The sequence below is a fragment of the Chanodichthys erythropterus genome, chromosome 17 (genome assembly GCF_024489055.1).
Source record: "Chanodichthys erythropterus isolate Z2021 chromosome 17, ASM2448905v1, whole genome shotgun sequence".
Classification (NCBI taxonomy): Eukaryota; Metazoa; Chordata; class Actinopteri; order Cypriniformes; family Xenocyprididae; genus Chanodichthys; species Chanodichthys erythropterus.
The window spans coordinates 1,403,437-1,429,094 of NC_090237.1; the positions used below are offsets into that span (position 1 = coordinate 1,403,437).

Sequence of the window (25,658 nt, forward strand, 5' to 3'; positions counted from 1 at the left end):
ATTTTATTATCATTATTTTATTCAAATAGTTAAATACATTAATGTTGTATTAACAATTTGAATATAGATTATTTTATATTTAAATTGAAATCAAAAATATTTATTTTTTATAGTATTTTATATTTTTAATAATTTATTATTTTATATTTAACTTGTAAAAAAATACAAAATTATTTTTATTATTAAAATTATTATATTTTTAATATGTTATCATTATTGTATATTCAAATTGTTAAATAATAAATTATTTAACCATTTAAATAAAAATTTAAATAAAAAATGTTAGTATTATTTTTATAATCAAGTGGTTAAATAATAACAAAAACAAGTAAATAAATTAGAGGAACATAATAATAGGAAAACTAATAATTTAATAAATGACAAAACAAATACAATATAATATAATGTGTAATTAAATTCATCAGTTCTTGCATATGATGTTTGTTTGTAATTCATTATTCATGAACACACATGATTTAACAACAAACAAGTTTAATAAATTCTGTGACAAACTGTTACATTATTGTGATGAAAGAATATATAATAATAATCATCGGAGTGTGTGAAGCATCTTTCTATTTAGAAACAAAACCTCAGAGAAAACTCAGTGTAAAACTGCTTTATTATCAGGCATAAAAGGACAAATTGATACAAAAATAGAAAACGAATAATTAGAAGAGATTTATCATCTTGAGACGTTAATATAAAGTGAAGTTCCTCTAGTGTAAAAGATTAAATCAGCTCCAGGAAAGCGGATCACGGTTGATCATGTGCAGAAATCTCTAAGCTTTCATTGGTTATTATTCTCACTCCAGGCTCCAGTTCAGCTCTCTCTCTCTCTTCAGCTGGATCCTCCGAGACATGACATCACCGGTGACCTCTGACCCTTCCCGTCCATCACCCACGTCCTCTAAACACGGCACTCCCACGCCATGACATCACTTCCTCACGTCTGCATATGCGCAGAAAGATCGATTCTGCCGCAGGAGAAAAACACAACGATAAAACTGATTTTGCAAAGAAAATGCAACAAGTTACATGTGTTACTATAGAAACAACAGTAAATTAGGCATTATTACAAATCACTAACCATATTTAGTATACATAATTACACGTGGTTCATTAATATTCCTCAGTCCTTACACTGAGAGAAGAGCGCATTAATATGAAACTGACCTGCTCAACACATAGAGGAACTGATCCGGATCATCTGCAAACTCCCTGAAAACACAACGACAGTCGTCATCATCATCATCATCATCATCATCATCATCATCATCATCATCATCATCATCATCATCATCATCATCATCAGTGTTCCCCACAGGATGCAGTCAGACACTGGTGTTGGATATTATATTACAGTATATGCTGTATATATTAACAGTTAAAAGCATCAATCTGGAGCTCCAAGCTCAAGTTCAGTGTTCAAACTGAAGGGAAAATATCTTTAAAGTGGATTAAACCTTACATTACATTCACACTGCTGTTTTTAGGAAGCCAAACTATTTGACTATATTAATAGTAATAATGATAATAATTAATAATTCCTTTTTATTTAGTATTCTTTAATGTTTTTAAATGTTCATTATTATTATTATTATTATTATTATTATTATTATTATATATTCAAACTGTTAAATAACAATAATAATACAAAATAGTATTTTTATAATATTTAATATTTTTAATAATTTGTTATCATTATTATTCAAATTGTTAAATCATTATTACTATTAGTATTATTAGTATTATTTTATATTCAAATTGTTAAATAATAATAATAAATAATTTGTTTTTATCATCAATAATAATAATTCATTTTTATATAGTATTATATAGTAGTACATTTTTACATAATTTGTTATTAGCATTATTTTACTTTATTTGTTAAATGATAAATTATTAATATATTATTATTTAACAATTCAAATATATGCATTGTGTAATATTAGTCTGGCAGTGAGTGACATCTTTCCCAGTAATTGATCTCTTCCGGAGAGTCTCAGAAACGCTGTCAGGGATTTCTGTTGTTTGTTTTCGGAGCAAATGGGAACAGAAAAATGATTTCTGCATCATCTCACGTTCACCACTATAGAGGTTTATACAACTATAATGACATCTGCTTCTGATAACCTGGAAATGTGTTATTATTATTATTATTATTATTGTTTATTATTATTGTCTCTAAGACTATTGTAACACAACTGCTCTATTATTATTTCATAATAAGCTGGAGCTCTTATTCCTGCAGTGTTTCAGTGCTCTGGGCCTGATCATGGACTCAGGGAGTTGAAGCAGTGCTGGACTGAGCTCACCCTGAACCCCAGTGATAGAAGACTCTGTCCTGATAGTACAGACACAGGAAGAGCCACACGCTGATGGTCTCCAGCCAGAAGATCACAAAGAGGAACCAGATAGAAGAGAGCAGCAGCTCACACACCATCCTGAGACCTGCGGAGGAGAACAGAGTCAGCATCATCATCACTGATTATCATCATCATCATCATCGATCATCACTGATTATCATCATCATCATCATCGATCATCATCACTATCATCATCATCACTATCATCATCAATGATTATCATCATCATCATCATCATCACTGATTATCATCATCATCATCATCGATCATCATCACTATCATCATCAATGATTATCATCATCATCATCATCATCATCACTGATCATCATCATCACTATCATCATCACTGATTATCACCATCATCATCATCATCATCAAAGTTCAAATTTTAATATGAAAAAGTAAAAAAAAATGATGAAAAGTCAAAATTGAGAGAGATATACTCAGTTGAAATGAACATAAAAAAGTCCCAAAAAATTGACAAAAAGTCAAAATTGAGAGAGATATACTCAGTTGAAATGAACATGAAAAAGTCCAAAAAACTGACGAAAAGTCAAAATTGAGACCACATACTCAGTTGAAATGAACATGAAAAAGTCCAAAAAATTGACGAAAAGTCAAAATTTGACGACATACTTGGTTGAAATGAACATGAAAAAGTAAAAAAAAAAAAAAAAATTTATGAAAAGTCAAAATTGAGACCACATACTCAGTTGAAATGAACATGAAAAAGTCCAAAAAATTGACGAAAAGTCAAAATTTGACGACATACTTGGTTGAAATGAACATGAAAAAGTAAAAAAAAAAAAAAAAATTTATGAAAAGTCAAAATTGAGACCACATACTCAGTTGAAATGAACATGAAAAAGTCCAAAAAATTGACGAAAAGTCAAAATTTGACGACATACTTGGTTGAAATGAACATGAAAAAGTAAAAAAAAAAAAAAAATTTATGAAAAGTCAAAATTGAGACCACATACTCAGTTGAAATGAACATGAAAAAGTCCAAAAAATTGACGAAAAGTCAAAATTGAGACCACATACTCAGTTGAAATGAACATGAAAAAGTCCAAAAAATTGACGAAAAGTCAAAATTTGACGACATACTCAGTTGAAATGAACATGAAAAAGTAAAAAAAAAATGACGAAAAGTCAAAATTGAGACGACATACTCAGTTGAAATGAACATGAAAAAGTAAAAAAAAAATGACGAAAAGTCAAAATTGAGACGACATACTCAGTTGAAATGAACATGAAAAAGTAAAAAAAAAATGACGAAAAGTCAAAATTGAGACCACATACTCAGTTGAAATGAACATGAAAAAGTCCAAAAACTGACGAAGTCAAAATTGAGACCACATACTCAGTTGAAATGAACATGAAAAAGTCCAAAAAATTGATGAAAAGTCAAAATTTGACGACATACTTGGTTGAAATGAACATGAAAAAGTAAAAAAAAATTGATGAAAAGTCAAAATTGAGACCACATACTCAGTTGAAATGAACATGAAAAAGTAAAAAAAAATGACGAAAAGTCAAAATTGAGACGACATACTCAGTTGAAATGAACATGAAAAAGTAAAAAAAATGACGAAAAGTCAAAATTGAGACCACATACTCAGTTGAAATGAACATGAAAAAGTCCAAAAAATTGACGAAAAGTCAAAATTTGACGACATACTCAGTTGAAATGAACATGAAAAAGTAAAAAAAAAAAAAATAAAAATTGACGAAAAGTCAAAATTTGACGACATACTTGGTTGAAATGAACATGAAAAAGTAAAAAAAAAAAAAATAAAAATTGACGAAAAGTCAAAATTTGACGACATACTCAGTTGAAATGAACATGAAAAAGTCCAAAAAATTGACGAAAAGTCAAAATTTGACGACATACTTGGTTGAAATGAACATGAAAAAGTAAAAAAAAAAAAAAAAATTGATGAAAAGTCAAAATTGTGAAAATGTCCAAAATTATATGAAAAAGTCCCAAAAAAAGACAAAAAGTCAAAATTGAAATGACATACTCAGTTGAAATGAACATAAAAAAGTCCCAAAAAATTGGCGAAAAGTCAAAATTGAGACGACATGGTTGAGATTAACATGAAAAAGTCCAAAAAAAAAAGACAAATTCCAAATTGGAATGTAAAAAAACAAAGTATTAAAGGGTTGATACCAAGAAAGAGTAGGAAACCTCTCTGATGCTCTTCGACAGATCAACTCTTGCTTCACCTAAACCCACTGGAGTTATGCCACCTCTTCCCACCACAGCAAACCTGCCAGTTTGGTCTGCACCATGGCAGGTTCTTTCACCGCTGTTTGAGAAAGTTTCAAGTTTAAAACTTTACTGTTCAACTGTTTATGACTATTATCAGCTCTGGTCTGGTGGGTTCAACGTCATGACTTTCTGTTCAGCTCTGTGCAAAACTGGTTTAGTTCTAATACACCTTGCTCGGGTGTCTGGAAGATTTTGACGCTGGACCCGAGCAGCAGCCACTCCAGCATCCGTGAAGAAGAAGCCGGTCGGACACCATTTTAAAAACGAAAGAAGCCGCTATAACACATGCTATGTTCATATCGATCAACTTACCTGGATCCCTACCTGTTCTACTCACCTGTTGAGAATCCTGTCGCCCTTCCTCCTCCATCGTCTATATTCTTCAGCTCTGATCCTACGACCATCCTTCAGCCTGTCTCCATCACACGCCAGCAAAGACTGTTACTGAGACTCTGTTCATTCAAGTGTCCATTCAGTGAAGGCTTACCTGCTGATCCTGCTTGCTCTCTTCCTCCTGAAAGTAAACCATCGGTGTATCTGAGTTACCCGTGTTGTCTCCTTCTGTACACATGACACCATGTAATGCTTCACAAATCACTTTTCAAACCATACAATGCAAATGCAAAAATAAAAGATTGAAACCAGACGTTCATTTTTCATTTTTTTCATATACTGCATCAATAGATAGTTTTGTTAAAATATGACTTTAGAAACAATTGTTTGACTAAATAAAATCTTTTTTTCCATTTTTTTGGTCTTGTCATTTGAAAATTTATATGACGAAAAGTCAAAATGAGACAGACACAGTTGAAATTGACATGAAAAAGTAAAAAAAAAAAAATGATGAAAAGTCAAAATTGAGACCGACACAGTTGAAATTTACATGAAAAAGTACAAAAAAATTATGAAAAGTCAAAATGGTGACGCACACACTCAGTTGAAATTGACATGAAAAAGTAAAAAAAAAAAAATGATGAAAAGTCAAAATTGTGACAAAGTCCGAAATTAAATGAAAAGTTCAAAAAGTGACGAAAAGTCAAAATTGAGACAGATATACTCAGTTGAAATTGACATGAAAAAGTCAAAAAAATTGACGAAAAGTCAAAATTGAGAGAGATACTCAGTTGAAATGAACATGAAAAAGTCAAAAAAATGATGAAAAGTCAAAATTGAGACCACATACTCAGTTGAAAGGAACATGAAAAAGTCAAAAAAATTGACGAAAAGTCAAAATTTGACGACATACTTGGTTGAAATGAACATGAAAAAGTAAAAAAAAAATGACGAAAAGTCAAAATTGAGAGAGATATACTCAGTTGAAATGAACATAGTCAAAATTGAGACCGACACAGTTGAAATTGACATGAAAAAGTAAAAAAAAAAAAGAAAAGTCAAAATTGTGACCATTATACTCAGTTGAAATTGACATGAAAAAGTAAAAAAAAAAATGTCAAAATTGAAATGACATACTCAGTTGAAATGAACATAAAAAAGTCCCAAAAAATTGGCGAAAAGTCAAAATTGAGACGACATACTTGGTTGAAATGAACATGAAAAAGTAAAAAAAAATGATGAAAAGTAAAAATTGAGAGAGACATACTCAGTTGAAATTGACATGAAAAAGTCCAAAAAATTGGCGAAAAGTCAAAATTGAGACCACATACTCAGTTGAAATGAACATGAAAAAGTCCAAAAAATGACGAAAAGTCAAAATTGAGATGACATACTCAGTTGAAATGAACATGAAAAAGTCCAAAAAATTATGAAAAGTAAAAATTGAGAGAGACATACTCAGTTGAAATGAACATGAAAAAGTAAAAAAAATGACGAAAAGTCAAAATTGAGATGACATACTCAGTTGAAATGAACATGAAAAAGTAAAAAAAATGATGAAAAGTCAAAATTGAGAGAGATATACTCAGTTGAAATGAACATGAAAAAGTCCAAAAAATTGACGAAAAGTCAAAATTGAGAGAGACATACTCAGTTGAAATGAACATGAAAAAGTTAAAAAAAAAAAAAAAAAAAATTGACGAAAAGTCAAAATTGAGACCACATACTCAGTTGAAATGAACATGAAAAAGTCCCAAAAAAAGACAAAAAGTCAAAATTTGAAATGACATACTCAGTTGAAATGAACATGAAAAAGTAAAAAAAAAAAAAATAAAAATTGGCGAAAAGTCAAAATTGAGACGACATACTTGGTTGAAATGAACATGAAAAAGTAAAAAAAAAAAATAAAAATTGATGAAAAGTCAAAATTGAGAGCGACATACTCAGTTGAAATTGACATGAAAAAGTCCAAAAAATTGGCGAAAAGTCAAAATTGAGACCACATACTCAGTTGAGATTAACATGAAAAAGTCAAAAAAAAAAAAAAAAAATTGACGAAAAGTCAAAATTGTGAAAATGTCCAAAATTATATGAAAAAGTCCCAAAAAAGGACAAAAAGTCAAAATTGAAATGACATACTCAGTTGAAATGAACATAAAAAAGTCCCAAAAAATTGGCGAAAAGTCAAAATTGAGACGACATGGTTGAGATTAACATGAAAAAGTCCAAAAAAAAAAGACAAATTCCAAATTGGAATGTAAAAAAACAAAGTATTAAAGGGATACCAAGAAAGAGTAGGAAACCTCTCTGATGCTCTTCGACAGATCAACTCTTGCTTCACCTAAACCCACTGGAGTTATGCCACCTCTTCCCACCACAGCAAACCTGCCAGTTTGGTCTGCATCATGGCAGGTTCTTTCACCGCTGTTTGAGAAAGTTTCAAGTTTAAAACTTTACTGTTCAACTGTTTATGACTATTATCAGCTCTGGTCTGGTGGGTTCAACGTCATGACTTTCTGTTCAGCTCTGTGCAAAACTGGTTTAGTTCTAATACACCTTGCTCGGGTGTCTGGAAGATTTTGACGCTGGACCCGAGCAGCAGCCGCTCCAGCATCCGTGAAGAAGAAGCCGGTCGGACACCATTTTAAAAACGAAAGAAGCCGCTATAACACATGCTATGTTCATATCGATCAACTTACCTGGATCCCTACCTGTTCTACTCACCTGTTGAGAATCCTGTCGCCCTTCCTCCTCCATCGTCTATATTCTTCAGCTCTGATCCTACAACCATCCTTCAGCCTGTCTCCATCACACGCCAGCAAAGACTGTTACTGAGACTCTGTTCATTCAAGTGTCCATTCAGTGAAGGCTTACCTGCTGATCCTGCTTGCTCTCTTCCTCCTGAAAGTAAACCATCGGTGTATCTGAGTTACCCGTGTTGTCTCCTTCTGTACACATGACACCATGTAATGCTTCACAAATCACTTTTCAAACCATACAGTGCAAATGCAAAAAATAAAAGATTGAAACCAGACGTTCATTTTTCATTTTTTTCATATACTGCATCAATAGATAGTTTTGTTAAAATATGACTTTAGAAACAATTGTTTGACTAAATAAAATCTTTTTTTCCATTTTTTTGGTCTTGTCATTTGAAAATTTATATGACGAAAAGTCAAAATGAGACAGACATACTCAGCTGAAATTGACATGAAAAAGTCCCAAAAATTGACGAAAAGTCAAAATTGAGACAGACATACTCAGTTGAAATGAACATGAAAAAGTAAAAAAAATGATGAAAAGTCAAAATTGAGACCGACACAGTTGAAATTGACATGAAAAAGTCCAAAAAATTGGCGAAGTCAAAATTGAGACCACATACTCATTTGAAATGAACATGAAAAAGTAAAAAAAATGATGAAAAGTCAAAATTGAGACGACATACTCAGTTGAAATGAACATGAATAAGTCCAAAAAATTGAAAGTCAAAATTGAGAGAGATACTCAGTTGAAATGAACATGAAAAAGTCCAAAAAACTGACGAAAAGTCAAAATTGAGACCACATACTCAGTTGAAATGAACATGAAAAAGTCCAAAAAATTGACGAAAAGTCAAAATTTGATGACATACTTGGTTGAAATGAACATGAAAAAGTCAAAAAAAAAAAAAAATTGACGAAAAGTCAAAATTGAGACCACATACTCAGTTGAAATGAACATGAAAAAGTAAAAAAAAATGACGAAAAGTCAAAATTGAGACGACATACTCAGTTGAAATGAACATGAAAAAGTCCCAAAAAATTGACAAAAAGTCAAAATTGAGACGACATACTCAGTTGAAATGAACATGAAAAAGTCCAAAAAACTGACGAAAAGTCAAAATTGAGACCACATACTCAGTTGAAATGAACATGAAAAAGTCCAAAAAAATGACGAAAAGTCAAAATTGAGACCACATACTCAGTTGAAATGAACATGAAAAAGTCCCAAAAAATTGACAAAAAGTCAAAATTGAGACGACATACTCAGTTGAAATGAACATGAAAAAGTCCAAAAAACTGACGAAAAGTCAAAATTGAGACCACATACTCAGTTGAAATGAACATGAAAAAGTAAAAAAAAAAATGACGAAAAGTCAAAATTGAGACCACATACTCAGTTGAAAGGAACATGAAAAAGTCCAAAAAATTGACGAAAAGTCAAAATTTGACGACATACTTGGTTGAAATGAACATGAAAAAGTCAAAAAAAAATGACGAAAAGTCAAAATTGAGAGAGATATACTCAGTTGAAATGAACATGAAAAAGTCCAAAAAACTGACGAAAAGTCAAAATTGAGAGAGACATACTCAGTTGAAATGAACATGAAAAAGTAAAAAAAAAAAAAAAAAAATTGACGAAAAGTCAAAATTGTGAAAATGTCCAAAATTATATGAAAAAGTCCCAAAAAAAGACAAAAAGTCAAATGAACATGAAAAGTAAAAAAAAAAATGACGAAAAGTCAAAATTGAGACCACATACTCAGTTGAAATGAACATGAAAAAGTCCAAAAAAATGACGAAAAGTCAAAATTGAGACCACATACTCAGTTGAAAGGAACATGAAAAAGTCCAAAAAATTGACGAAAAGTCAAAATTTGACGACATACTTGGTTGAAATGAACATGAAAAAGTCAAAAAAAATGACGAAAAGTCAAAATTGAGAGAGATATACTCAGTTGAAATGAACATGAAAAAGTCCAAAAAATTGACGAAAAGTCAAAATTGAGAGAGACATACTCAGTTGAAATGAACATGAAAAAGTTAAAAAAAAAAAAAAAAAAATTGACGAAAAGTCAAAATTGTGAAAATGTCCAAAATTATATGAAAAAGTCCCAAAAAAAGACAAAAAGTCAAAATTGAAATGACATACTCAGTTGAAATGAACATAAAAAAGTCCCAAAAAATTGGCGAAAAGTCAAAATTGAGACGACATACTTGGTTGAAATGAACATGAAAAAGTAAAAAAAATGATGAAAAGTCAAAATTGAGAGCGACATACTCAGTTGAAATTGACATGAAAAAGTCCAAAAAATTGGCGAAAAGTCAAAATTGAGACCACATACTCAGTTGAGATTAACATGAAAAAGTCCAAAAAAAAAAGATTAAGTATTAAAGGGTTGATACCAAGAAAGAGTAGGAAACCTCTCTGATGCTCTTCGACAGATCAACTCTTGCTTCACCTAAACCCACTGGAGTTATGCCACCTCTTCCCACCACAGCAAACCTGCCAGTTTGGTCTGCATCATGGCAGGTTCTTTCACCGCTGTTTGAGAAAGTTTCAAGTTTAAAACTTTACTGTTCAACTGTCTATGACTATTATCAGCTCTGGTCTGGTGGGTTCAACGTCATGACTTTCTGTTCAGCTCTGTGCAAAACTGGATTAGTTCTAATACACCTTGCTCGGGTGTCTGGAAGATTTTGACGCTGGACCCGAGCAGCAGCCACTCCAGCATCCGTGAAGAAGAAGCCGGTCGGACACCATTTTAAAAACGAAAGAAGCCGCTATAACACATGCTATGTTCATATCGATCAACTTACCTGGATCCCTACCTGTTCTACTCACCTGTTGAGAATCCTGTCGCCCTTCCTCCTCCATCGTCTATATTCTTCAGCTCTGATCCTACGACCATCCTTCAGCCTGTCTCCATCACACGCCAGCAAAGACACAAAGACTGTTACTGAGACTCTGTTCATTCAAGTGTCCATTCAGTGAAGGCTTACCTGCTGATCCTGCTTGCTCTCTTCCTCCTGAAAGTAAACCATCGGTGTATCTGAGTTACCCGTGTTGTCTCCTTCTGTACACATGACACCATGTAATGCTTCACAAATCACTTTTCAAACCATACAATGCAAATGCAAAAAATAAAAGATTGAAACCAGACGTTCATTTTTCATTTTTTTCATATACTGCATCAATAGATAGTTTTGTTAAAATATGACTTTAGAAACAATTGTTTGACTAAATAAAATCTTTTTTTCCATTTTTTTGGTCTTGTCATTTGAAAATTTATATGACGAAAAGTCAAAATGAGACAGACATACTCAGCTGAAATTGACATGAAAAAGTCCCAAAAATTGACGAAAAGTCAAAATTGAGACAGACATACTCAGTTGAAATGAACATGAAAAAGTAAAAAAATGATGAAGTCAAAATTGAGACGACATACTCAGTTGAAATGAACATGAAAAAGTCCAAAACATGAAAAAGTCCAAAAAACTGACGAAAAGTCAAAATTGAGACCACATACTCAGTTGAAATGAACATGAAAAAGTCCAAAAATTGACGAAGTCAAAATTGAGACCACATACTCAGTTGAAATGAACATGAAAAAGTCCAAAAATTGACGAAAAGTCAAAATTGAGAGAGATATACTCAGTTGAAATGAACATGAAAAAGTCCAAAAAAATGACGAAAAGTCAAAATTGAGACCACATACTCAGTTGAAATGAACATAAAAAAGTCCCAAAAAATTGACAAAAAGTCAAAATTGAGAGAGATATACTCAGTTGAAATGAACATGAAAAAGTCCAAAAAACTGACGAAAAGTCAAAATTGAGACCACATACTCAGTTGAAATGAACATGAAAAAGTAAAAAAAACTGACGAAAAGTCAAAATTGAGACCACATACTCAGTTGAAATGAACATGAAAAAGTTAAAAAAAAAAAAAAAAAAATTGACGAAAAGTCAAAATTGTGAAAATGTCCAAAATTATATGAAAAAGTCCCAAAAAAAGACAAAAAGTCAAAATTGAAATGACATACTCAGTTGAAATGAACATAAAAAAGTCCCAAAAAATTGGCGAAAAGTCAAAATTGAGACGACATACTTGGTTGAAATTGACATGAAAAAGTCCAAAAAATTGGCGAAAAGTCAAAATTGAGACCACATACTCAGTTGAGATTAACATGAAAAAGTCCAAAAAACTGACGAAAAGTCAAAATTGAGACCACATACTCAGTTGAAATGAACATGAAAAAGTCCAAAAAATTGAAATGAACATGAAAAAGTCCAAAACATGAAAAAGTCCAAAAAACTGACGAAAAGTCAAAATTTGACGAAATACTTGGTTGAAATAAACATGAAAAAGTAAAAAAAAAATAAAAATTGACGAAAAGTCAAAATTTGACGACATACTTGGTTGAAATGAACATGAAAAAGTCCAAAAAAATGACGAAAAGTCAAAATTGAGACCACATACTCAGTTGAAATGAACATGAAAAAGTCCAAAAAACTGACGAAAAGTCAAAATTGAGACCACATACTCAGTTGAAATGAACATGAAAAAGTCCAAAAAAATTGACGAAAAGTCAAAATTGAGACGACATACTCAGTTGAAATGAACATGAAAAAGTCCAAAAAAATGACGAAAAGTCAAAATTGAGACCACATACTCAGTTGAAAGGAACATGAAAAAGTCCAAAAAATTGACGAAAAGTCAAAATTTGACGACATACTTGGTTGAAATGAACATGAAAAAGTCAAAAAAAAATGACGAAAAGTCAAAATTGAGAGAGATATACTCAGTTGAAATGAACATGAAAAAGTCCAAAAAATTGACGAAAAGTCAAAATTGAGAGAGACATACTCAGTTGAAATGAACATGAAAAAGTAAAAAAAAAAAAAAAAAAATTGACGAAAAGTCAAAATTGTGAAAATGTCCAAAATTATATGAAAAATTCCCAAAAAAAGACAAAAACTCAAAATGAGACGGATATACTCATTTAAAATGAACATGAAAAAGTCCCAAAAAATTGGCGAAAAGTCAAAATTGAAATGACATACTCAGTTGAAATGAACATAAAAAAGTCCCAAAAAATTGGCGAAAAGTCAAAATTGAGACAAAGTCCGAACTTATTTAAAAAAAAGTCAAAAAGTCAAATTTGTGACCGAAGTCCGAAATTTTATGAAAAAGTAAAAAAAAATTATGAAAGTCAAAATTATGACAAAAAGTCAATATTATGACAGACATACTTTGTTGAAATTGACATGAAAAAGTCCAAAAAATTGGCGAAAAGTCAAAATTGAGACCACATACTCAGTTGAGATTAACATGAAAAAGTCCAAAAAAAAAGACAAATTCCAAATTGGAATGTAAAAAAACAAAGTATTAAAGGGCTGATACCAAGAAAGAGTAGGAAACCTCTCTGATGCTCTTCGACAGATCAACTCTTGCTTCACCTAAACCCACTGGAGTTATGCCACCTCTTCCCACCACAGCAAACCTGCCAGTTTGGTCTGCATCATGGCAGGTTCTTTCACCGCTGTTTGAGAAAGTTTCAAGTTTAAAACTTTACTGTTCAACTGTTTATGACTATTATCAGCTCTGGTCTGGTGGGTTCAACGTCATGACTTTCTTTTCAGCTCTGTGCAAAACTGGTTTAGTTCTAATACACCTTGCTCGGGTGTCTGGAAGATTTTGACGCTGGACCCGAGCAGCAGCCACTCCAGCATCCGTGAAGAAGAAGCCGGTCGGACACCATTTTAAAAACGAAAGAAGCCGCTATAACACATGCCATGTTCATATCGATCAACTTACCTGGATCCCTACCTGTTCTACTCACCTGTTGAGAATCCTGTCGCCCTTCCTCCTCCATCGTCTATATTCTTCAGCTCTGATCCTACAACCATCCTTCAGCCTGTCTCCATCACACGCCAGCAAAGACTGTTACTGAGACTCTGTTCATTCAAGTGTCCATTCAGTGAAGGCTTACCTGCTGATCCTGCTTGCTCTCTTCCTCCTGAAAGTAAACCATCGGTGTATCTGAGTTACCCGTGTTGTCTCCTTCTGTACACATGACACCATGTAATGCTTCACAAATCACTTTTCAAACCATACAGTGCAAATGCAAAAATAAAAGATTGAAACCAGACGTTCATTTTTCATTTTTTTCATATACTGCATCAATAGATAGTTTTGTTAAAATATGACTTTAGAAACAATTGTTTGACTAAATAAAATCTTTTTTTCCATTTTTTTGGTCTTGTCATTTGAAAATTTATATGACGAAAAGTCAAAATGAGACAGACATACTCGGTTGAAATGAACATGAAAAAGTAAAAAAAAAAAAAATGATGAAAAGTCAAAATTGAGACCGACACAGTTGAAATTGACATGAAAAAGTAAAAAAAAAATGATGAAAAGTCAAAATTGTGACCATTATACTCAGTTGAAATTGATATGAAAAAGTACAAAAAAATTATGAAAAGTCAAAATGGTGACGAACACACTCAGTTGAAATTGACATGAAAAAGTAAAAAAAAAAAATGATGAAAAGTCAAAATTGAGACAGATATACTCAGTTGAAATTGACATGAAAAAGTCAAAAAAAATGATGAAAAGTCAAAATTGAGACCAAATACTCAGTTGAAATGAACATGAAAAAGTCCAAAAAATTGACGAAAAGTCAAAATTTGACGACATACTTGGTTGAAATGAACATGAAAAAGTCACAAAAAAAATGACGAAAAGTCAAAATTGAGACCAAATACTCAGTTGAAATGAACATGAAAAAGTCCAAAAAATTGACGAAAAGTCAAAATTTGACGACATACTTGGTTGAAATGAACATGAAAAAGTCAAAAAAATTGGCGAAGTCAAAATTGAGACCACATACTCAGTTGAAATTGACATGAAAAAGTCCAAAAAAGTGGCGAAGTCAAAATTGAGACCACATACTCAGTTGAAATGAACATGAAAAAGTCCAAAAAATTGATGAAAAGTCAAAATTGAGAGAGATATACTCAGTTGAAATGAACATGAAAAAGTCCAAAAAACTGACGAAAAGTCAAAATTGAGATGACATACTCAGTTGAAATGAACATGAAAAAGTAAAAAAAAAAAAAAAAATTGACGAAGTCAAAATTGTGAAAATGTCCAAAATTATATCAAAAAGTCCCAAAAAAAGACAAAAAGTCAAAATTGAGAGAGATATACTCAGTTGAAATGAACATAAAAAAGTCCCAAAAAATTGGCGAAAAGTCAAAATTGAGACCACATACTCAGTTGAAATGAACATGAAAAAGTAAAAAAAAATGACGAAAAGTCAAAATTGAGACCACATACTCAGTTGAAATGAACATGAAAAAGTAAAAAAAAAAGATGAAAAGTCAAAATTGAGACGGACATACAAAGTTGAAATGAACATGAAAAAGTCAAAAAAATTGGTGAAGTCAAAATTGAGACCACATACTCAGTTGAAATGAACATGAAAAAGTCCAAAAAATGATGAAAAGTCAAAATTGAGACAGACATACAAAGTTGAAATGAACATGAAAAAGTCAAAAAAATGATGAAAAGTCAAAATTGAGACGACATACTCAGTTGAAATGAACATGAAAAAGTCCAAAAAACTGACGAAAAGTCAAAATTGAGACAGACATACTCAGTTGAAATGAACATGAAAAAGTCCAAAAAATTGACGAAAAGTCAAAATTTGACGACATACTTGGTTGAAATGAACATGAAAAAGTAAAAAAAAAAAAAAAAATTGACGAAAAGTCAAAATTGAGACCACATACTCAGTTGAAATGAACATGAAAAAGTAAAAAAAAAAAAAAAAAAATTGACGAAAAGTCAAAATTGTGAAAATGTCCAAAATTATATGAAAAAGTCCCAAAAAAAGACAAAAAGTCAAAATTGAAATGACATACTCAGTTGAAATGAACATAAAAAAGTCCCAAAAAATTGGCGAAAAGTCAAAATTGAGACGACATACTTGGTTGAAATGAACATGAAAAAGTAAAAAAATGATGAAAAGTCAAAATTGAGAGAGACATACTCAGTTGAGATTAACATGAAAAAGTCAAAAAAAAAAAAAAAATTGACGAAAAGTCAAAATTGTGAAAAAGTCCAAAATTATATGAAAAAGTCCCCAAAAAAAGACAAAAACTCAAAATGAGACGGATATACTCATTTAAAATGAACATGAAAAAGTCCCAAAAAATTGGCGAAAAGTCAAAATTGAAATGACATACTCAGTTGAAATGAACATGAAAAAGTCAAAAAAATTGGTGAAAAGTCAAAATTGAGACAAAGTCCGAACTTATTTAAAAAAAAGTCAAAAAGTCAAATTTGTGACCGAAGTCCGAAATTTTATGAAAAAGTAAAAAAAAATTATGAAAGTCAAAATTATGACAAAAAGTCAATATTATGACAGACATACTCAGTTGAAATGAACATGAAAAAGTCCAAAAAACTGACGAAAAGTCAAAATTGAGACCACATACTCAGTTGAGATTAACATGAAAAAGTCCAAAAAAAAAGACAAATTCCAAATTGGAATGTAAAAAAACAAAGTATTAAAGGGATACCAAGAAAGAGTAGGAAACCTCTCTGATGCTCTTCGACAGATCAACTCTTGCTTCACCTAAACCCACTGGAGTTATGCCACCTCTTCCCACCACAGCAAACCTGCCAGTTTGGTCTGCATCATGGCAGGTTCTTTCACCGCTGTTTGAGAAAGTTTCAAGTTTAAAACTTTACTGTTCAACTGTCTATGACTATTATCAGCTCTGGTTAGGTGGGTTCAACGTCATGACTTTCTGTTCAGCTCTGTGCAAAACTGGTTTAGTTCTAATACACCTTGCTCGGGTGTCTGGAAGATTTTGACGCTGGACCCGAGCAGCAGCCGCTCCAGCATCCGTGAAGAAGAAGCCGGTCGGACACCATTTTAAAAACGAAAGAAGCCGCTATAACACATGCCATGTTCATATCGATCAACTTACCTGGATCCCTACCTGTTCTACTCACCTGTTGAGAATCCTGTCGCCCTTCCTCCTCCATCGTCTATATTCTTCAGCTCTGATCCTACGACCATCCTTCAGCCTGTCTCCATCACACGCCAGCAAAGACACAAAGACTGTTACTGAGACTCTGTTCATTCAAGTGTCCATTCAGTGAAGGCTTACCTGCTGATCCTGCTTGCTCTCTTCCTCCTGAAAGTAAACCATCGGTGTATCTGAGTTACCCGTGTTGTCTCCTTCTGTACACATGACACCATGTAATGCTTCACAAATCACTTTTCAAACCAGACAATGCAAATAAAAAAAAAAATAAAAGATTGAAACCAGACGTTCATTTTTCATTTTTTTCATATACTGCATCAATAGATAGTTTTGTTAAAATATGACTTTAGAAACAATTGTTTGACTAAATAAAATCTTTTTTTCCATTTTTTTGGTCTTGTCATTTGTCTCATTTTGACTGTTCGTCATATAAATTTTCAGACATACTCAGTTGAAATTGACATGAAAAACTAAAAAAAAAAAAAAAAAAAATTGACGAAAAGTCAAAATTGTGAAAAAGTCCAAAATTATATGAAAAAGTCCCCAAAAAAAGACAAAAACTCAAAATGAGACAGACATACTCATTTAAAATGAACATGAAAAAGTCCCAAAAAATTGGCGAAAAGTCAAAATTGAAATGACATACTCAGTTGAAATTAACATGAAAAAGTAAAAAAAATTGGTGAAAAGTCAAAATTGAGACAAAGTCCAAACTTATTTAAAAAAAAGTCAAATTTGTGACCGAAGTCCAAAATTTTATGAAAAAGTAAAAAAAAATTATGAAAGTCAAAATTATGACAAAAAGTCAATATTATGACAGACATACTCAGTTGAAATGAACATGAAAAAGTCCAAAAAACTGACGAAAAGTCAAAATTGAGACCACATACTCAGTTGAAATGAACATGAAAAAGTCCAAAAAATTGGCGAAAAGTCAAAATTGAGATGGACATACTCAGTTGAAATTGACATGAAAAAGTAAAAAAAACTGACGAAAAGTCAAAATTGAGACGACATACTCAGTTGAAATGAACATGAAAAAGTCCAAAAAACTGACGAAAAGTCAAAATTGAGACCACATACTCCGTTGAAATGAACATGAAAAAGTAAAAAAAAATGACGAAAAGTCAAAATTGAGACGACATAGTCAGTTGAAATTGACATGAAAAAGTCCAAAAAATTGGCGAAAAGTCAAAATTGAAATGACATACTCAGTTGAAATGAACATGAAAAAGTAAAAAAAAATGACGAAAAGTCAAAATTGAGACGACATAGTCAGTTGAAATTGACATGAAAAAGTCAAAAAAATTGGTGAAAAGTCAAAATTGAGACAAAGTCCGAACTTATTTAAAAAAAAGTCAAAAAGTCAAATTTTTGACCGAAGTCCGAAATTTTATGAAAAAGTAAAAAAAAATTATGAAAGTCAAAATTATGACAAAAAGTCAATATTATGACAGACATACTCAGTTGAAATGAACATGAAAAAGTCCAAAAAACTGACGAAAAGTCAAAATTGAGACCACATACTCAGTTGAAATGAACATGAAAAAGTCAAAAAAATTTGCCAAAAGTCAAAATTGAGATGGACATACTCAGTTGAAATTGACATGAAAAAGTAAAAAAAACTGACGAAAAGTCTAAATTGAGACGACATACTCCGTTGAAATGAACATGAAAAAGTCCAAAAAACTGACGAAAAGTCAAAATTGAGACGACATACTCCGTTGAAATGAACATGAAAAAGTCCAAAAAACTGACGAAAAGTCAAAATTGAGACGACATACTCCGTTGAAATGAACATGAAAAAGTCCAAAAAAATGACGAAAAGTCAAAATTGAGACCACATACTCAGTTGAGATTAACATGAACAAGTCCAAAAAAAAAGACAAATTCCAAATTGGAATGTAAAAAAACAAAGTATTAAAGGGTTGATACCAAGAAAGAGTAGGAAACCTCTCTGATGCTCTTCGACAGATCAACTCTTGCTTCACCTAAACCCACTGGAGTTATGCCACCTCTTCCCACCACAGCAAACCTGCCAGTTTGGTCTGCACCATGGCAGGTTCTTTCACCTCTGTTCGAGAAAGTTTCAAGTTTAAAACTTTACTGTTCAACTGTTTATGACTATTATCAGCTCTGGTCTGGTGGGTTCAACGTCATGACTTTCTGTTCAGCTCTGTGCAAAACTGGTTTAGTTCTAATACACCTTGCTCGGGTGTCTGGAAGATTTTGACGCTGGACCCGAGCAGCAGCCACTCCAGCATCCGTGAAGAAGAAGCCGGTCGGACACCATTTTAAAAACGAAAGAAGCCGCTATAACACATGCCATGTTCATATCGATCAACTTACCTGGATCCCTACCTGTTCTACTCACCTGTTGAGAATCCTGTCGCCCTTCCTCCTCCATCGTCTATATTCTTCAGCTCTGATCCTACGACCATCCTTCAGCCTGTCTCCATCACACGCCAGCAAAGACTGTTACTGAGACTCTGTTCATTCAAGTGTCCATTCAGTGAAGGCTTACCTGCTGATCCTGCTTGCTCTCTTCGTCCTGAAAGTAAACCATCAGTGTATCTGAGTTACCCGTGTTGTCTCCTTCTGTACACATGACACCATGTAATGCTTCACAAATCACTTTTCAAACCATACAATGCAAATGCAAAAATAAAAGATTGAAACCAGACGTTCATTTTTCATTTTTTTCATATACTGCATCAATAGATAGTTTTGTTAAAATATGACTTTAGAAACAATTGTTTGACTAAATAAAATCTTTTTTTCCATTTTTTTGGTCTTGTCATTTGAAAATTTATATGACGAAAAGTCAAAATGAGACAGACATACTCAGCTGAAATTGACATGAAAAAGTCCCAAAAATTGACGAAAAGTCAAAGTTGAGACAGACATACTCAGTTGAAATGAACATGAAAAAGTCCCAAAAATTGACGAAAAGTCAAAGTTGAGACCACATACTCAGTTGAAATTGACATGAAAAAGTCCCAAAAATTGGCGAAAAGTCAAAATTTTGACAGACATACTCGGTTGAAATGAACATAAAAAGGTAAAAAAAAAAAAATGACGAAAAGTCAAAATTGTGACCATTATACTCAGTTGAAATTGACATGAAAAAGTACAAAAAAATTATGAAAAGTCAAAATTGTGACGCACACACTCAGTTGAAATTGACATGAAAAAGTAAAAAAAAAAAATGATGAAAAGTCAAAATTGTGACCATTATACTCAGTTGAAATTGATATGAAACAGTACAAAAAAATTATGAAGTCAAAATGGTGACGCACACACTCAGTTGAAATTGACATGAAAAAGTAAAAAAAAAAAATGATGAAAAGTCAAAATTGTGACAAAGTCCGAAATTAAATGAAAAAGTTCAAAAAGTGACGAAAAGTCAAAATTGAGACAGATATACTCAGTTGAAATTGACATGAAAAAGTCCAAAAAACTGACGAAAAGTCAAAATTGAGACGACATACTCAGTCCAAAAAACTGACGAAAAGTCAAAATTGAGACGATATACTCAGTTGAAATGAACATGAAAAAGTCCAAAAAACTGACGAAAAGTCAAAATTGAGACGATATACTCAGTTGAAATGAACATGAAAAAGTCCAAAAAACTGACGAAAAGTCAAAATTGAGACGACATACTCAGTTGAAATGAACATGAAAAAGTAAAAAAAATGATGAAAAGTCAAAATTGAGACGACATACTCAGTTGAAATGAACATGAAAAAGTCCAAAAAACTGACGAAAAGTCAAAATTGAGACGACATACTCAGTTGAAATGAACATGAAAAAGTCCCAAAAAAAGACAAAAAGTCAAAATGAGACAGACGTACTCATTTAAAATGAACATGAAAAAGTCCCAAAAAAAGACAAAAAGTCAAAATTGAGACGACATACTCGGTTGAAATGAACATGAAAAAGTCCAAAAAAACTGACGAAAAGTCAAAATTGAGACGACATACTCGGTTGAAATGAACACGAAAAAGTCCAAAAAATTTGCGAAAAGTCAAAATTGAGACGACATACTCGGTTGAAATGAACACGAAAAAGTAAAAAAAATTGGCGAAAAGTCAAAATTGAGACGACATACTCGGTTGAAATGAACACGAAAAAGTCAAAAAAATTGGCGAAAAGTCAAAATTGAGACAGACATACTCAGTTGAAATGAACATGAAAAAGTCCAAAAAATTGACGAAAAGTCAAAATTGAGACGACATACTCGGTTGAAATGAACATGAAAAAGTAAAAAAAAAAAATAAAAAATATTGACGAAAAGTCAAAATTGAGAGAGATATACTCAGTTGAAATTGACATGAAAAAGTCCAAAAAATTGACGAAAAGTCAAAATTGAGACAGACATACTCAGTTGAAATGAACATGAAAAAGTCCAAAAAATTGGTGAAAAGTCAAAATTGAGACAAAGTCCGAACTTATTTAAAAAAAAGTCAAAAAGTCAAATTTGTGACCGAAGTCCGAAATTTTATGAAAAAGTAAAAAAAAAATGATGAAAGTCAAAATTATGACAAAAAGTCAAAATTGAGACCACATACTCGGTTGAAATGAACACGAAAAAGTCAAAAAAATTGGCGAAAAGTCAAAATTGAGACGACATACTCAGTTGAAATTGACATGAAAAAGTCCAAAAAATTGGCAAAAAGTCAAAATTGAGACGACATACTCGGTTGAAATGAACATGAAAAAGTAAAAAAAAAAAAAAAAAAAAAAAAATATTGACGAAAAGTCAAAATTGAGAGAGATATACTCAGTTGAAATTGACATGAAAAAGTCCAAAAAATTGACGAAAAGTCAAAAATTGAGACAGACATACTCGTTTGAAATGAACATGAAAAAGTCAAAAAAATTGGTGATAAGTCAAAATTGAGACCACATACTCAGTTGAAATGAACATGAAAAAGTCCCAAAAATTGGCGAAAAGTCAAAATTGAGACAGACATACTCAGTTGAAATGAACATGAAAAAGTCCAAAAAATTGGTGAAAAGTCAAAATTGAGACAAAGTCCGAACTTATTTAAAAAAAAGTCAAAAAGTCAAATTTGTGACCGAAGTCCGAAATTTTATGAAAAAGTAAAAAAAAAATGATGAAAAGTCAAAATTGAGACCGACACAGTTGAAATTGACATGAAAAAGTAAAAAAAAAAATGATGAAAAGTCAAAATGGTGACGCACACACTCAGTTGAAATTGACATGAAAAAGTAAAAAAAAAAAATGATGAAAAGTCAAAATTGTGACAAAGTCCGAAATTAAATGAAAAAGTTCAAAAAGTGACGAAAAGTCAAAATTGAGACAGATATACTCAGTTGAAATTGACATGAAAACGTCCAAAAAAAGACAAATGGTCAAAATTATGACAGATATACAAAGTTTAAATTTTGATATGAAAACAAAATGAAATTATATGTAAACGTCTCAATTTTTTGACAAAAAAGTCAAAAAACTTTAAAAAAAGTAAAAAAGTAAAAAAAAAATGATGAAAGTCAAAATTATGACAAAAAGTCAAAATTGAGACCACATACTCAGTTGAAATTGACATGAAAAAGTCCAAAAAATTGACGAAAATTCAAAATTGAGACAAAGTCCGAACATAAAAAAAACTCAAAAAGTCAAATTTGTGAAATCCGAACACGAAAAAGTCAAAAATATTGGCGAAAAGTCAAAATTGAGACCACATACTCAGTTGAAATTGACATGAAAAGTCAAAAAAATTGGCAAAAAGTCAAAATTGAGACGACATACTCGGTTGAAATGAACATGAAAAAGTAAAAAAAAAAAAAAAAAAAAAAAATTGGCGAAAAGTCAAAATTGAGACGACATACTCGGTTGAAATGAACATGAAAAAGTAAAAAAAAAAAAAAAAAATTGGCGAAAAGTCAAAATTGAGACGACATACTCAGTTGAAATTGACATGAAAAAGTCCAAAAAATTGACGAAAAGTCAAAATTGAGACAGACATACTCGTTTGAAATGAACATGAAAAAGTCCAAAAAATTGGTGATAAGTCAAAATTGAGACCACATACTCAGTTGAAATGAACATGAAAAAGTCCAAAAAATTGGCGAAAAGTCAAAATTGAGACAGACATACTCAGTTGAAATGAACATGAAAAAGTCCAAAAAATTGGTGAAAAGTCAAAATTGAGACAAAGTCCGAACTTATTTAAAAAAAAGTCAAAAAGTCAAATTTGTGACCGAAGTCCGAAATTTTATGAAAAAGTAAAAAAAAAATGATGAAAAGTCAAAATTGAGACCGACACAGTTGAAATTTTATGAAAAAGTACAAAAAAATTATGAAAAGTCAAAATGGTGACGCACACACTCAGTTGAAATTGACATGAAAAAGTAAAAAAAAAATTGACGAAAATTCAAAATTGAGACGACATACTCGGTTGAAATGAACACGAAAAAGTCAAAAAAATTGGTGAAAAGTCAAAATTGAGACGACATACTCAGTTGAAATTGACATGAAAAGTCCAAAAAATTGGCAAAAAGTCAAAATTGAGACGACATACTCGGTTGAAATGAACATGAAAAAGTAAAAAAAAAAAAAAAAAAAAAAAAAAAATTGGCGAAAAGTCAAAATTGAGACGACATACTCGGTTGAAATGAACACGAAAAAGTCAAAAAAATTGGCGAAAAGTCAAAATTGAGACGACATACTCAGTTGAAATTGACATGAAAAAGTCCAAAAAATTGACGAAAAGTCAAAATTGAGACAGACATACTCGTTTGAAATGAACATGAAAAAGTCCAAAAAATTGGTGATAAGTCAAAATTGAGACCACATACTCAGTTGAAATGAACATGAAAAAGTCCAAAAAATTGGCGAAAAGTCAAAATTGAGACAGACATACTCAGTTGAAATGAACATGAAAAAGTCCAAAAAATTGGTGAAAAGTCAAAATTGAGACAAAGTCCAAACTTATTTAAAAAAAAGTCAAAGTCAAATTTGTGACCGAAGTCCGAAATTTTATGAAAAAGTAAAAAAAAAATGATGAAAAGTCAAAATTGAGACCGACACAGTTGAAATTTTATGAAAAAGTACAAAAAAATTATGAAAAGTCAAAATGGTGACGCACACACTCAGTTGAAATTGACATGAAAAAGTAAAAAAAAAAAAAGATGAAAAGTCAAAATTGTGACAAAGTCCGAAATTAAATGAAAAAGTTCAAAAAGTGACGAAAAGTCAAAATTGAGACAGATATACTCAGTTGAAATTGACATGAAAACGTCCAAAAAAGACAAATGGTCAAAATTATGACAGATATACAAAGTTTAAATTTTGATATGAAAACAAAATGAAATTATATGTAAACGTCTCAATTTTTTGACTTGTCATCATTGTTTGGGACTAAGTCCGAAAAGATTACTAGGATTATGATATGAAAATGACAAAATGCCATTTTTATAATTTTTATAATAGACATACAAAGTTGAAATTTTGATATGAAAAAGTCTAAAAAATTAGAACAAAAATCAACAATGTCCAACAGCGTTTTTGAAAAACTACTTACCCCACCTTTAATAAAGAGAGAAGACCTGCTCTGAACCTTTTCACTGGCATTTGTTTTCATAGTTAGACAGAGATCCTGATGTATCATTATAGGATTGTCTAGCAATATATCGATTATTGCAGAATCACTGTATCTTGATATTATCGGTATCGTGAGCCATGTATCGTATCGTATCGTGAGGTACCCTGTGATTCCCACCCCTATAATAGTTACTCGCATTCTCTTCCAAAAGTAGCATCATATTTAACCAATTAAATATAAATTATCATCATCATGCTTTGGTTAATTGTAATTATAACATTAAAAAAAGAAAGAAAAAAACAAACAAAGTCTGACATAATTATGACAGTCATATTAATTATGACGACATACTAAGTCATGAAAAGAAAATGACAAAATTACGACATTAAAAAGTCGAAATTATGACACAAGAAAATAAAATAGATGATGTAAAATCATAATTATGACATACTAAGTCATTAATAGTTAGAAATTATGACTTTGAGTGTCATTGTTTCCACTTTTTCATGTCATAATTATGATTCGCAAAATCACTTTTTTTATGTTGCGGAAATGGGATTCAATAGATCAGACTTACAGTGTCACAAATACAAGCACTAATCATTTTAATAAATACTGATCAATTCATAAAATTATTAAAAGACTGACCTGTTTGTGGACTGAATCCTGCTCGTGAATCAACAGACTGTCAGCCAGTAAGTCTGAAATCAGCTGAAATCTCTGATGATCGAGACACTCACACACGAACTTTACATGTAATGTCGGGATCGATTCATTAATTAATTAAACACATTAACAGTGAAATACTGGAACTGTTTACAGTTAATCTGATCTCGCTGAAGCGCAACTTCCGGTCATGTTCGGCTGCGCTCGTGTTTCAGAATAAAAGTCCGCATTAACCCCATAAAGCCAAAGCAGTTTGAGATGAAGAATTGTTTCGGATATTTGTATTGTATTTCAAAATCAAATAAAGATGTTCATGAAGTAAAATAATTTAAATTATGACACTAATAAACACAACACTAAATGTTAATAATTTAACCCCGATCCGCTGAAGAGATGCTAAAACGTAAAAAGGTACAGAAAAACGATTTAACAAAAAACTATTTAATTTGGAGATGTTTATTATTTAATACCAGCTAAATACCAACAATTAAACCTGAACTTCAGACACAATTGTTCTAAAAATAAATAAATAATTAAAATCCCATAGTCTTGTAAAACTGTGAAAAGCGTCCATTGCTATAATAATAATAATAATAATTATTATTATTATTATTAT

General features: G+C 31.4%; 1 long non-coding RNA gene across 1 annotated transcript; it reads right to left on the minus strand.

Annotated features, from left to right (window-relative positions):
- Positions 1-604: 604 nt before the first annotated feature.
- LOC137005425 (uncharacterized) lies at positions 605-25,243 on the minus strand. Its single transcript, XR_010892244.1, has 4 exons — positions 25,025-25,243; positions 2,319-2,454; positions 1,177-1,221; positions 605-977 (listed from the first exon to the last, which is right to left on the minus strand). It is a non-coding gene; the product is annotated as an uncharacterized lncRNA (long non-coding RNA).
- Positions 25,244-25,658: the final 415 nt, after the last annotated feature.